The sequence below is a fragment of the Elephantulus edwardii genome, unplaced genomic scaffold (assembly GCF_000299155.1).
Source record: "Elephantulus edwardii isolate Elephantulus edwardi_28Jun2011 unplaced genomic scaffold, EleEdw1.0 scaffold00066, whole genome shotgun sequence".
Lineage (NCBI taxonomy): Eukaryota > Metazoa > Chordata > Mammalia > Macroscelidea > Macroscelididae > Elephantulus > Elephantulus edwardii.
In genome coordinates this window covers 412,640-425,817 of record NW_006399816.1, presented here as the reverse complement: position 1 = coordinate 425,817, position 13,178 = coordinate 412,640, and the positions used below count along the sequence as shown (strand labels likewise).

The following is a 13,178-nucleotide window of genomic DNA, read 5'->3' as shown; positions in this document are numbered from 1 at the left end:
CAGCTTAAGGGCTTCAAACTCCAATTAGGGAAGTCCGGACACCGGACACAAAACAAACCCCCAATTAGGAAAAAAAATTGACATGGCAGTGCACACCCCCCTCCCCCAATCAGGTACACCCACCTAACATCTGTTTACTCTTCCCCTCCCCCTTTCTCAAAGGGGGGCTAAATTTTTTAAAAAATTAAAAAATCCTCCCCCCAAAACTGTCCAAGACAAACTGTGCGTCCTACCCACAAAAGCCAGGTTCCCGCCTAAGCCAGGTTCCTGCAGTCAGTCCTCCATCACCAGGCGAACAGAAGCATGAGGAGGGGACAAGCTCAGCAATGGTGCCACCAGAGGGCACCCAACCCCTCCAGGGACACATTCCTGCTCTCTCCGACACAGGCTTCACTCCTGATACCAGGAGGTTGGGGTGCCCAAGGCGCAGACCCTCCCTCCACCTCTCAGACCACTTCCTGCCCCACAGATTCAGTCTTCCAGAACAATAGGCTCATTGGTGCTGGCAGGATGTGCTGCTGTGGGCAGAGGAACTGGCGGTCGCACTGCCATCAGTGGTGGCTTCACCTTCAGGGGCAGGTTGGACCAGCGGGCAGCCCTTCGCATTTCCAGGTGGGTCAAAGCCTTCCGCAGGGCCCTGGTATCTTTTGTGGCTACAAATACCACAGGATTAGGGGCATCGCCTGGGTTTAGTTTCTGACGCTTGGCTGCTGGCTGTGAGCTTGAGCGGATCCCTGAGGCCAAAGGTCTTCCATTGGCAGAGAAGGGGACCCCTACTCCTGCCATAGTCTCATAGGCTCTTTTCCCCACAATGCCCCCCAGTCCTCGATTTTCGGTCAACTGGTTTTTGTTGATAGGTGACTTGGTGCCCCGAGGTGTTTTTGGTTTCAAAGGTGCTTGGGCCACTAGATCTTTGATAATCTTCAGGAGGGTCTTGGCGGCCTTTGGAAGTCGAATGGAGCACTCTGCTTTGATGGCATTGGCGTTGATAGGAGCGTAAGGTCGCCTGGCGGCCCTCCTCAGCTGTAACAGGTCCCTGCACATGCGTCTGGCAAGATGGGTCAGCCTTGTGGTCTGCAGCAGGAATGTTTGCCTGTTCTTAGCCAAGAGCTTGGCCCGGTTGGCGCTGGTGGTATAGGGTGATAGACTCTGGGCTTCCGGTCTGGACAAGTGGCCCCTTGAGTGTGGCCCCGTGTTACCCCGAGCAGCCCCCTCAAGCTGTGTGGGTGTCTTCAATCCTCCGTACTTCTTCCAGTAGATCCAACAGGAGGCACACAGGCGGCACTGCATGTTGGGTGGGCCCCAGGCATACCACTGGGCAGACTGTGTGGTGTGGCAGCTCTCGCAGGTCAGGCCCTTTTGGAATCCAGCCCCATTCATGCCAGGCTTTGAACCCACAGAGATGATCTGGTTGGGGTTTGGCTTGGTGTAGGTAGGGATGTAGACTTGTTTCAGTTTGCTGTCTGCTTTGGCAGCTTTCAATCTCTTCCGCTGAATATACCGGTCTGTGGTTTTCCACATGTAGTAAAACTGGACTATGCTGGCAAGTGACTTCCAGGGTAGAAAGTCTTGGCGAATATCATTGAAATTTTCCCCATACTTCTCCAGGGCTTCCTCAAACAGCATGGCCTCTGAAGCTGACCATTCCTCCAGCTCATCTCTACACAGCACTGGGCCTCCTTGGGGCACCAAGGTCGACATGGCCTTCACCAGGTCATAGCCATTCCTCTGCAATGTATCCATTGCATGAAACAGGGTGATGTCTCGGGAAGCAGCGGCTGCACTCATGTGCAAGCTTGGTTGCCGGATGGAGCTGCTGCAATCGAGAGCTCTCGCGAAGGTTCCCACAGCTCGGGCCACCACGAGAAACTGGTCGATCTGCTGGTCAGTCAGAGGGTTGTCTGGGCCCCAAACCTTCATCTCCATCTTTTGCTGGTTCCGATTGTCGGATTCTCCGTCTGCCAAACGATCTGGGATCTCAGCTTGGTACTTGCAACCAACTCTGCTCTCCCTCTGATCAGCCAAGAGGGTCTTCTGCACTGGATCAAATACCAGAGAGTAAAAAAAGCAGTCCTCCTTTTCCAGGTACTGGCTCAAGATATCGGTCTCGTTCAAAAGTGTCACACTGCACTTCCCCCGTATGTGGGTGGCCGGTAAGGATTCAATCTGATGAGAAAGGAAAAGCTCCCGGTGTTTGAGTTGATGCCGGTGCTGCTCTGACACCCCTGGCTGCTTTGATTCTTCCTCAAACTCTCTGGCATTACTGTCCGCCAGGCTGTTGAGACTACTGGAGATGTCCCTTCGCCGGAAAAGGCACACCACCTTTGCTTCCACTTTTCCGTTTGCAGTCTTGTTGAGTTCCTCAATCCGTCTAACCAGGTAAGGATTACTGGAGGAGTTCTCAAAATAAACATAATCCCCCACTCGGTACGTGTTGGCCGCCATGGCCGTTCCCGCCGCTGACTCCAGCCGCACAAAGGGGTCCCGGCAGTTCGCAAGCGCAGGGTGCGGGTCCAAGCGAAGCCCCCGGCGCGGGACTGGCGTTTCACGAGATTCCTGCTCGGGCCCACGCAGCCCGCGCCTCCAGAGCTTCAGCCTTCGCGGCTGTCGCCGCTGCTCGGGCTTCACGGCCCGCGACTCCAAGGCCTGCGCCGGTCCGCTCAGCTCCTTCAGGAACGAGTTCAGCTCGGTCGGATCGAAGCCAGGCTCCAGCTCCCCCACGCCGTCGTCGAGCCCCACTAGACGTTGGGCCCTGCCGGCCGCCCGGAAAGCTGGTCCTGCCAGTCTCTGAGCAGCCTCCCCCAGGAACACCTTCTAGCGGTCTGCAGACTAAGGTCCAGCCCTCGGCTCAGGTCGGAGAGCATGACCTCACAGATGGCGTACTTCCGGAAAAGTTCCTTTCGGCCAATCGCAGCCCGTTCTCGGTGATTTCCATTGCCGCTCGGCCCCGCCCCCAGAAGGCGGGAGAGAGATTAACTCTCTCCTCGCTGGAGCTCAGCGGCCAATAAAGACGTGTGTGGTTTGGCTCTTAACGATTTCATTTGCTAGCAGCTTTGCCTGTTATTTGCATAAGTCAATCTAAGTTCCCTTCTCCTTCCTGCATGCCTCTCCACCCCCATGGGGCCCCCGAGGCGCCCCTGCCATGCCCCACAAAAGGACCCGGGAAGCCACTTTAGTTTTGGTTTATTGCCCCCTCTGCAGTCAGCTGGAGTCGGGCCCAAGCTGGGGGCTCCCGGCTCGGGCAGTGGCTCTGTACAGTGTATGCTGGGGTCCATTCGTCTCTTCTGGGAAAAGGCGCGCTAGGGAATGTCTCGAAGTCGCGGGAAGCCTCGGCCTCTAGTTCTGGGAGATGCGGTGGGATGGGGGCGCGCGGAGAAGCTGGGGGCCTGGGTCCGGCCGCCATCAGATGTCCAGGGAGGAGGCGGGCGACAGGGACAGGGTTTGTGAGGGCGTGGCCGTTGCCAGCCCCGCGCCCCCAGCGCCCAGCACTCGCCACTGGAAGATGTTGGCGTCCTTGCCGCCCAGGGAGATGAGGTGCGAGTCGTCGTCTAAATGGTGTTTTTGTTGTTATTTGTTTCAAGAAACTTTTTAATTTCATTTTTTATCTCTTCTAGTATCTACTTATGTTCAAGCAAGGTTTTATTCAGCTTCCAAATGTATGGGTTTCCCCCTCCTTTATGTAGCGTTGTGGTCTGAGAAGATGCTTTGTATTGTTTCTATGTTTTTTTTAATTTGTTGATGCTTGCCTTGTGACCTAAAATGTCATCTGTTCTGGAGAATGTACCGTGCACATTGGAGAAAAAGGTGTACTGTGCTTTTTGGGTGAATTAGCCTATTAATATCAGCTTATTGTGTGGTTTAATTCTTCCGCATCTTTGTTGAGTTTCTTTTTGGTAATTATATCTTTTCTCGAGGGTGGTGTATTGAAGTCTCCAAGTACTATAGTAGTGTTGTCTGTTTCCTTCTTCAGTTTATGTTAATGTTTGTTGCTCTGTAAAATCCTGCTTCTGCAATTATTTGTTCAGCTATAGATTCAACAGGTATGTAGAAAGGATCACTGCTCTGTCACATGCCTTTCTTGATATTAAACCAAGCAATGTTCCTTTGTTCCTGTTCAAACAACAGCTCCTTTGTCTAGGTATAAGGTTTGTTCAAGCACAATTAGGTGTTTTGGAATTCTCATTCTTCTCAACATTAGTATAGTTTGTTTGGGGGTGGAGTGCTAAAAGACCACTCATCTTTTTTAAGTTCCTTGATTCAAAAATTGAAGTTTCCACCTCTGGCATCTGGATAGGCCTTATGAATTTTGATCAAGTGAATATAAACACTGAGTGATTTTTATGCTAGACCTAAAGTGGTCAGCAGAGGGTCAAGCATCAGCTCTCACTCCTTATATCCCCGAAACCTCTGTGTTGTGAAAGACTATGTGGAAAGAAACCCAGGTAAGTAAAAGCTCTATTGAACTTGGCTTGAAGACTAGTTATAATTGACCTTAAATATATCTCTCTACACTGGTCTTCATTTACAGAGGTGATATCCTTAGGGAGGGGGATTCCCTTTTATTTCATTAGTCCAGTATTTGAATTTTTTTTTTAAGTTTTGGATGCTTTAATGTCGTGATTAATTACTCATTTGCCACTGTTCTCTTACTAGAAATTTAAGCTCAATTTTATACATTACATTCTTTTCCATTCCTTGGAAGGAGTTGTCATCTAAACACCTTCGAACTCCAAAAGACAAAAAGCATGGTGGGGATGGCCTTATCGGACCTCTACAAACTCCACAACAACATCCAAAATATAAAACTAATTCTTATAAGGTCAGACATGGACCCCATGCTCTTGTACTTCTACTAATTTCATCACCAAACCTACAAGGTTTGAAATCTGCAATTGTTACATAGATCTCTCGGATCCATCCTCACTATTATTGAGTTTATTAGGGAAGATAACAGGTTACAATTCAGGTTGCAACAAAATATAATTTCTCAGTGAGGACAGCTTCTGAATTGTGTTCGCAGGCCTTTCAGCTTTCAGCCTTGCAGCTTTGTAACAAAGCTCTCTTAGTCCTCCTGATTCCAGTGTCTCTCTCCAAATCCTCCAACAAGCCTGGCTCTAGGTCCCTGGGGCAGCAGTCCAAGGTCATCTCTGTTTCAATGTTGGGTCTCTGCTTTTCTCTTGTGGCTGCTGTGGTTCTTCTGCTTGTTGGAGGAAGAATCTCTGGACCTGAGGACAATACATGCTGCATTGTCTGCTGTTTCTTTGCTGGTGGTGAGATCCCCAAACTTCTGGGGCCAAATTAGACCAAAATAATAGCAAGACTAGATAATCTTGTGGATAGACTAACACGCACTGTTTGTCTGATCCTGTTCATCCACCTGATAGTCAAAGTCGAAGGAAAGCCATTTTGAATAATATACCCTGCATATCACAACATCACACTTTATTAAAACTGAATTGCATTCTCCGAATTCCTCTTTAGGAAAGGACATCCTACTATTTTCAGGACAGTTGCAGAAACCAGAATCATGGCCTCTTTTAAGATTTTTTTTTTTAAACCTCTTTTTCTCCTACTTATTCTGACTCATTGTAACCTCACACCTTCCATTGTGCCTCTGGGTGGGCTGGAACCTGCAACCTCTAGGCTATCAGGCCAATATGTACTGTTTTACTGTTCCAGGAATTACTCCCTTCTATCATTAATCATATCTTATTCAAAAGCTGAAGAGCCCTGGTGACCTAGAGATTAAATGTTTGGGTTTGATCGCACCAGCCACTCTATAGAAGAAAGATGTGGTAGTCAGCTTCCACAAAGATTTACAGCTTCTTGAACTGAATGGGGCAGTTCTACTATGTCTTATCTTTTCACTTGACTCAATTTGTTTTTTGTTTTTGTCTTCAAAGGCTAACTGCAAGATGCCTAACCTTTGTCAAAATCTTCCTCCAAATGAACTATGAATCATCAGCACTGTGAGTAGGAAGAGGCCTATTCATCTCAGGCACATTTAAGGAAGCACCAAAAAGCTCAATAATCAAGGTAAGCAGCATTTTAATGTAATATTCTTAAAAATCAAATATATTAAAAAACTCCGTGGGGAACTATCAAATATAAAAACAAAGACAAGATCCTTAGGGCTCTCTCTGTCCCTTTCCTACCTGTCTTTCTCATTCAAACTTCTCACTCAGGGTAGGACATAATGAACTGGAATTAGGTAGGTGTCACATCTTTCTTGGGCTGTACCTGAGCCCCAAGGCTAAATGTAATCTTGGAGAAGTCACCCTTTCTATCTCTTTCCGTTCCAGTGCAGTGCTCAGGTCCACAGTAAGCAGCAGGTAACAGAGAACTGCACTTTTTTAAAAGTCTGGAAACAAGGAGTAGTCGTGGGAGCTCATGTGCCCAAGCGTGCATGTGTTGCACGCGTATAAGTCTTGCTTCTCTTCAATTCTGGTTCAATCTAGGGCAGAGCACTACTTTCCAGTAGGCACCCAGAGTTCGGACTTTGAGCTTGCAAAGACAGGGACAGAGTGTTGCACCTAGGGGAGAGAAGATCACAATTCTTTCTTGCACAACGGGCAGGTGGAGTGTCAACTCTTCCCGGCGCCTTAAATGGTAGAGGGGCCTGAGCCTACATTATCAGACCTTTTAAATCCCTGCGGTATCCCCGGAACTGTCCTCCCACGGACATCAGAAGGAGAGAGCCCTTGGCTGGATGGGCCATTGAAGGAGGGCAAAGAAAGGACAGGGAAGGCAAGATGGGCGGAGGAGCTCCTTCCTCACTCCGCCCCGCCTCATCGCTTGGGCCTCGGCCAATCGCCACACGCTCCGAGATCTAGCGCCGCCTCCTGCAGCTAGTTGCTCCGCCCGGGCCGGTAATAATTAGGCTGAGGGCGGAGAGGGTGCGGCGTCAGCGCTTGGCGTGAACCAATCCTGGAGTCTCCTCTGCAGTCGCGTCACAGGACGAACAACCAAACAGAAAAGTTTAATAAACAGCGGACGGACGGGCCGGCGGCGGCGGGGCCGGAGCGAGCTGGGGTTCTGCTGCCTCACCTGTCCCCATTCACCGGCGGCGACCGGCGAGCGGCGGGCAGAGCGTCAGGCGGAGAGAGCCGCCGCCAGGTGAGAAGTGCGGCACTTGGGGTCCGGCCGGCTCGCAGCTGCCCCTCCCCCCGACCCCTTCCCCCACCGGGCCGAGGCGAAAGGAGGCGAGGCCCGCCCCCGGCCCCTCCCGGCGCTGGGGAGCCGGAAGCGGAGGGTGGCGGGCCGGCGCAGCAGGTGGTGAGCCCGTCTCTGGCTCTCGCGCCCCGGCCAGGCGTTTGCCTTAAGGCGAGCGGGTTCCTGGTCCGGGAAAAGCGACCTGGGCCCGGGCAGCCCTCAGCTTCTTCGCAGACGCGTGCCGTGCGCTCGTGGCCCCGGCCGGCTTCTCGCCTAGATGGTCGCGCCAGGGGTGGCCAGGAGACCCCGCTCTCCGCAGAGGCAGACAGTGATCGTCACCCTGACCCCTTTCCGAAGTTAGCGGGTGGAGGGTCAGAGGGGCCCCGAGCACCCTACGGCGTCCTTCTCACCAGAACTGGTTATGTCTCCGCCCCGCCTCTCCCAAGTCTGAGGTCCTTTTTGGAATGTTTTTCCACCTGCCTTGTTTTTCAGTGCTAGCGAAGAGGGGAAAAGCTAGCGTGTCCAACTGCCTTTGGGCTGGCAAAGGACGGAAGTTCGTCTCTTTTCTCAGTTTATGTTATTTTGCTTTGGATTTCAGAATATCAATTCTTTCGAAGTAAACAAAGTTATTGTTTGCCTGCGTAAACAAGTAGCTAAGGAACTGCGTAAAGATCTTATATTTGAAATGATACTCATGTTTTTAATAGGGTGCTAATTGCATATTTAGAATACTAGAACAGGCAATTGGTATTAAAATGTTCGTCCTAAAAACTTTGCAAGAGTCTTGTAATAGTCCTGCATCCGTAATTAGATTTTTCTTTGTAAAGTACTATAAACGTTTAAGGTTAGTTATGTTGTAATTATATCACCGGTTGTGCTCTTAACTACCAGTTTACAGGTACTTGAGTTTATTTCATTGGGGAAAGTCCTTCCCTTTGTCCCCTCCCCCACCAAAATGAATATATTAAGTTTCTAGAGCAGTTCTTTAGATTTTTTTTTCCCCCTTACACATTTAAAAATACATTTAAGAGAGGCAGGGATTAAAGTTACATAAAAGGACTTTAGGAAGTTATATATTATTTTTATTGTAGGTGGTACTTTTCTGACTATACATACATATGTCAAAACTTAACAAAATTTACACTTTGAGCGTGTATGATTTATTATATGTCACTCATACCTCAAGTCATTAAAACTCTTCAAAAGTTAACGGGAAAATGTTACATATTTAACATATACAAAGGCATAAATACACTTTACACCATATAACATAAAGCTGTAAAATACAGTAAAAATCTTTGCTCTCTTCTCCTAAACAAGAAACTGGAACTTTGCCAGAACATGCATTCTCTTTGAGGTTTCTTATTTCTGCCTTTTTCATAGAAGTAATAATCTTCATAGTCTAGTGAATTTTGTATTTATTGTTAACTTGCCTTTTAAAGTTTTACCTATTTGTATGCCCACACACTGTGTTTTGGTTTATTTTTCTGCTTCACTCATTTTCATTTTTGTATAATATTGTGCTTATCTGTGATAATTTATGGGCATTTGTGGACTTTTTGTTCCTTTCCCCTCCTTCTAGAACTGGATTCTTTGTTTCTGGCTAGAGTAGTTGTAAATACTTAAGTAGCTACAATACACAGTATTTTAGGCAGTTTAGAATGGATTGAAATACTAGAAATCATTTGAATGGAAACAATGGGGCCTTAAATTACATATAAATGGAAGATTCATAGCCACAGTGATGGCTCATCATTATTGAACATTTGAATGAGAATCAGATCTTTGTTAATCAATGTGTAACTTACCTATTTGTTTCACATTGTATTATAGTAAGTCTGGCACTACTAGCAGTTTCCTTTTTTCAAATGCAATTGAATTGGGGATGAGGGTAAGCCTAGGTTGTGTGTAAATCATTCTGTTCTTCCAAACTGTGCTCTTAATCTCTGGCAAATTATTTAAAATGTCTGTTGTACTTTAGCATTCTCACACAAAGGAGAAGTACTCCTTAATGGTACAGTTTTGCACAAATTTAGATAGAAAGCATAAGTCAATTGTCAGAGTATTCGAGGGAACCAGTTAGGACCAAGATGTTTTTAGTGGAATTACAGTAAAAATGTCCTTCGGAACATTTTTGGACAAAGTGTGGTTGGTGTTCCAGGAAATGTCAACTGCACATTTAAGTACTTTATAGTTTGTTAGCCAGAGTTATTAAAGTCCCCTCCCCCCATGTGTGCTCCCAGAGGAATCTCTTTATCATGCTAGCAGCAATTCTGTGACAAATAAGATAGCAAGCAATACTTCCTTAAGTTTCTGAAGATCGGAGAGGAGAGGTGGCTTTCAAATATGAGGATTTTTTTTATTACTCTTTTTCTTAAAAAAATGAGTTTTAAAAACTTTATAAGGGTAATAATGTATTTTTTAAACTTTCAAAAGTAATAGAAAGTTTAAAAAGTCATTAATAAAACCATTAGACTAACTGTTGTTAAGGTTTTGGCAAGTATGTTTTTGGTCTTTCTGTTCATTTTTCCCCCCTCTCTTACTTTTATCCTTAAAAAATAAAAAGTTTAATTCTAATCACTATTAGGTGTAGATAGCGACTGTCTAGCAGACTGTAATTCATAATGAGCTAATGTACAGCAAGACTGCTTAGCTTTGTACATCCTCATGGTCGTGTGCACATCGTTGTCGTTGTGCTGATCTGTCTAATCTAGAATCTCCCTTGCCTTCACTGGCTTTCCACTTTACCAAACTTGATGATGTCTAGCTCTAGGGATTGATCCCTTCTGATCTCCTGCCCTCAACAACCAAGTTGAACAATTTTTTATTGTAATCCATAAGACTTATTGTTTAAGGTTTTATTTATTTTAATAATTTTTTTTTAATAATTTTCATGAACATTTACAGAGATTTTGGATTTTCCATTCATTCATTGCTGCACTTCTCTCCCTGCCCAGCCCCCAGTTCGCTCCTCCCTTTGGAAAGTAAAAGAAACACTTTCTCCCTGGTACACAATCCCACCACACCCCTCCCACTGCCCCAAGTACATTCCACTATGCAACCTTAATTGTGGACTCTTGTGTGATTGTTTAAGTTTTGAAAGTAGATCAGCAAGCCTTTTTAAACTGCCTTAGCCCAGAAGCTCCTGTGAATTCTGTCCACCATGGGTAATCCTGCTGGTAGTTGAATACCAGCGCCATAGTTTCCACAACAGCAACAAACTGGCAGATGGGTGGCCATAAGATAGTACAGTCATCATCTAATGAGTATTTTTGCTTCAAATTTTGCTCTTCTACAGTCTCTTCTAGCTGCTTCTGTAGAGTATGGTGACAAGTGTAAATTGGACTTCTTTGCATATTTAGAACCCTCTTAAGATCTTCTAAATTAATTGTACATAAAGTAGAATTCAGAGTTTGTACTGTGGCTTATGATACCCTAAACCAGGAAATGTCCATTAGGAGGCACAGTATTTCAAATTTTCCAAAATTCTTTTGCTCAATGTCAACCATACTACTCAAAGAAGAAAAACAAGTTAAATGTATTTCATTTAGCCCAAAAGTATCTTTTCAATATATGCTTAGTATAAGAAATTGTTAAAAAAAAAAAAAGAAATTGTTAATGGGATGTTTTACTTTCCTTTTTAAATACTATTTTCACAGTCTGGTGTGTGTTTCACTCATAATACTTCTCAGTTGGTGGTGTAGTTGCACTGCTAACTGAAAACCAAGCCTTCAAATCCACCAGTGACTCTGGGGAGAAAGATTGGCAGTCCCCTTTTGTGCTGTTTACAGTCTCAGAAACCCAGCGGCGAGTCACCTGTGAGTCAGATACGACTTGATGACAGTGCGTTTGAATTTTTTTTTTTTTTGGTGAGAAGCCAAAAGTGACTAGTGGCTGCTGTGTTGGACAGTGCTGCCCTATCCTTGCCACTTTACAGGCTTCTTTTCTACTACTCGTCCCTGACTCATCCAGCCTACAACTAAACTGCCTTTTTGTGGTTCTTAAACGTGCCAAACTTGTTCCCTTAAAGGTGCTGTTTATTCTATCTAGAACAGTCAATCAAATTTCTTCTCAGCTGTCAGCCTCTCAGAGATACCTTCCCTGAGCACCTTGTTTAACCAAGTTCCCAAAAGCTCATTGCCGAAACCATCTCATAGCTGACCCTTCAACAAGTTTTCTGAGGCCTTAAATCACCCAGGAGAAGACTGCCAGTCTCTCTCCCACTGAGCAGTTGGTGGATTCGAACCACCAAACAGGAGACAACTTCGGGTTAGTAATGCAGCTCCCTGGAGACTATGTCAGTCTCTATCTTATTTCGTCATAAACCCATTGTCTGAAATTATTTCTTTATTTGGTTATTGTCTCTCCTCTGCTTGAATTTAAAATCCCTTGAGACTCAAAGTTTCCTATTTACCATTACATCCCCAGATATTAAAGACTTGATTTTGCAAAGACTGTTTTGTCTTCTGAAAGCACTGTAACAGTTACCTGTTGTGTGTAATTTGTGCTTTTTAAAATTTGTAATTTATCCTTTCCCTGTTACATAATATGGTAATGATTACCACAGAGCTAAATCTTTGATATTTCCCATCATTTCTTTGCATTTAGTATTTGTTGATACTATGTATTGTGAAGTCAGAACCAACCCATATCTGACCCTCCAGCAGGTTTTCAGAGAGTAAATCACACAGGAGGAGATTGCTTGTCTTTCTCCCATGGAACAGCTGGTGAATTTGAACTACATGGGTTGGCAGTACAGTTTCTTACCATTAGGTCACCAGAACTCCCAAGTTGTAAAATTTATGTACGTCAAAGTATTTGAACATTTTAAGGAGTTTACATAAATAGTACCAAATTGTCCTTAATTTTTTTTACCATCAGTAGTACAAAGTTGGAAAAAATACAAAAGAATATACATTTTTCTCCTTATCTTTACCAATATTGGGCATTACACTTACTTCCTGCCTCCCTTCCTAGTTCTTACTATATATTTTAAAAATTAACTATAATGATAAATAAAGATACTGATGCTGAATACTTTTTAGTTTTTCTTGTTCCCATTTTAGGGGTGGGGTGTGTTATTCTGTGATAACTTCTTTTATATCTTTATAATAGGACATTGCTGCATATACAGTTATTTTTCTTAGCTCTTAATTTGTTTAGTCCAAAACCATGCCGGACTCACTGCCTTCATGTTGACTCCCCTTAGGGCAGTGCTCCACCAGGTTTCCAAGGCTGTAAATCCTAACTGGAGCATTGTCTATCTTTCTCCCAAGGAGTGGAGTAGCTGGGGGTTTTGAGCCTCCTATGCTACCAGTGTATTTACAATGTGAAATACAGTGTATTTCAAGATTTATCTTTTTAAGAAATTTAGGTTCATAGTTTATCGTTTTGAGTGGCTCTTGAGTCACTGGCATCTATTAACAACATAGCTTCTACTTTGATTTTATTTATTTTTTATTTAAAAAATTCTATACAGATAACTTTACTGGTTTCTTGTTTTCACATCTTTTTTTAATTTATGTGGAATTTATTTTGATGAAATAAATAACTGCACTTTTCAGTTATTTTAATAATTAAAAATTACTCATCTTTTTCTTGTTGTTGTTGCCTTGAAAGAAAGCTACTACTTTATAGAAAAGCAGTTGCTGTAAAGACAGTTTTGACTCAGGATGACTTCATGTACATTAGAGTGAAGCTATCCTCTATAAGATTTTCAATGGTTATGATCTTTTGGAGCCTCAGACGGAGCCTCAGAATCCTTGCCTCCAAGGAGCCACCCGGTTTAACCCTCTCCAGGACAAATCTGTTTTCCTAGCAGTCCATGGTATTCTCAATACTCTTCTCCAGCATTGCAGCTCAAAGGCATCAATTCTCCTTCTATCCTCCTTAGTCATTGTCCAACTCTCTGATGCATAACAAATGACTGCGAAGACCATGGCCTGTATCAGACGCACCTTAGTCTCCAGAGAGACACCATTGCTCTTCAGTACTTTGGAGAGGTCCCTAACAGCAGACTTTCCCAT

At 44.9% G+C, this 13,178-nt stretch overlaps 1 protein-coding gene and 1 pseudogene across 3 annotated transcripts in view; one reads left to right on the top strand and one right to left on the bottom strand.

The window, feature by feature from the left end:
- Positions 1-471: 471 nt before the first annotated feature.
- On the bottom strand, positions 472-2,445 carry LOC102867149 (annotated as a pseudogene).
- Positions 2,446-6,871: 4,426 nt separating this feature from the next.
- The window catches only part of ZFAND6 (zinc finger, AN1-type domain 6), a 99,236-nt gene continuing 92,929 nt past the window's right edge, over positions 6,872-13,178 (top strand). For all 3 annotated transcript variants that reach the window (XM_006888245.1, XM_006888241.1, XM_006888239.1), the window contains exon 1: positions 6,872-7,116. The gene's annotated coding sequence lies outside the window, so the exon portion shown is untranslated. The remainder of the gene's footprint in view (positions 7,117-13,178) is intronic.